Source organism: Priapulus caudatus, unplaced genomic scaffold (assembly GCF_000485595.1).
Source record: "Priapulus caudatus unplaced genomic scaffold, Priapulus_caudatus-5.0.1 Scaffold396, whole genome shotgun sequence".
NCBI lineage: Eukaryota > Metazoa > Priapulida > Priapulimorpha > Priapulimorphida > Priapulidae > Priapulus > Priapulus caudatus.
The window spans coordinates 253,078-254,750 of NW_014577457.1; the positions used below are offsets into that span (position 1 = coordinate 253,078).

The 1,673-nt window shown below is 50.1% G+C and overlaps 1 long non-coding RNA gene across 1 annotated transcript in view; it reads right to left on the minus strand.

The window, feature by feature from the left end:
• The window catches only part of LOC106809926, a 16,486-nt gene that overhangs the window by 13,885 nt on the left and 928 nt on the right, over positions 1-1,673 (minus strand). The window lies entirely within an intron of this gene.

Genomic DNA, 1,673 nt, shown 5'->3' on the forward strand with positions numbered 1-1,673 from the left:
CTCCCTCTCTCTCTCTCTCGCTCTCTCTCTCTCTCTCTCTCTCTCTCTCTCTCTCTCTCTCTCTCTCTCGCTGGGTGTGAACTGCCGCGTGGTGACGCTTCGAGTGCACGTATCTTCTGTCTCGCGACGTTAACTCAATCCGACTCTCGGCTATTAATAATAGATGGCGGCGGGGCGGCGACGGCGACGTCGCATCGTGTCTGTCCGACTCTGTCGTCTGCGTGCTCGTGCCGTCACCCCGCGGCCATGCGCGCAGACGCTGCCTCAGTGATAGAGCGTGAGAGCGCGCGAAAGCCGGCGTGACGGCAAAGCGCAGTAAAATAAACACGGATGAGCTGGAAATTTCGCGCATGGCGTGGCGTGGCGTGGCGTGACGTGACGTGACGTGACGTGGCGTGACGTGGCGTGACGTGGCGTGGCGTGACGTGACGTGACGTGGCGTGACGTGGCATCTCCGAGAAACAGACATACATCTATGTCTATATTTGTATCTATCTATTTGTCCATCCACCTCATCTCTCTCTCTCTTCTCTCCTCTCTCATCTCTCTCTCTCTCTCTCCTCTCCCTCTCTCTCTCTCTCTCTTCTCTCTCTCTCTCTCTCTCTTTCATCTCTCTCATCTCTCTCTCTTCTTCTCTCTCTCTCTCTTCTCTCTGCTCTCTATATATATATCATATATATATCATATACGTATATATTCCTCCGATATCTCTGCTTAACTGATTTTCAGAGACGAGCGCGTCCGCGTGAGGATCATCGTGGAGATCTCGTAGACCGCCGACAGGCAACTTTGTTCTGTATTATTATGAGGAAATCCGCTAGCGATTTTTCATTCAAGTACTTCGGCAGCGGTTTCTGTCGACCGGTCTAAGGCTCTAAGCGAAAAAGTAATGTTAAGACTAATGTTAAGACTAATTTTGTTTCTGCAACGGGCCCCTGAACCCTGAAGCCAGACTGAATCCTGACTGCCCTGCGCCGAGACATGGAGAGAGGGAGTGGCGAGAGAGAGAAGAGAGAGAGAAAGAAAGAGAGGCGAGGAGATAGAGATTAGAGAGGAAGAGAGAGAAGAGAGAGAGATGAGAGAGAGAGAGAGAGGAGAGGAGACGATGAGAGAGAGAGAGAGAGATAGATAGATAGATAAGAGAGAGAGAGAGATAGAGAGATGGAGAAAGCGAGAGAGAGAGAGAGAGAGATAGAGAGCGAGATGGAGACAGAGCGAGAGCGACATTCCCCTCCCCTTCTCTCTGTCTCTCTCGCTCTCCGCTCTCTTGCTATCTTTCTCTCGACCTTCTCTCTTTCACACACTGATGCTGCTTTTTCCTCTTTTTCATCGTCGCAGTCTTTACGACGGCAAGTCGGTCTACACGCGCACGTAAACAGCGAATTAGCTGACGCAAGAGCAGTGAGTGATTCTCACGAATTTCCCATTTACTTGCGCAATTTAGCTACTGCCAGCGTCGGCGCAAAAGCCTAATATGCGACACAGAGGACAAGAGTTTAGCGCGACGGCTACGACGCGACGCGCGCATCGCCCGAACAACAAGCCGATCGACTCGATCCATTTTTCAATTAACAGCGAAATTACTTTGTAGGGCGGTAGAGCGCGCCGCAGTATGAACATGCAGTATATATATATATATATATATATATATATATATATATGTGTGTGTGTGT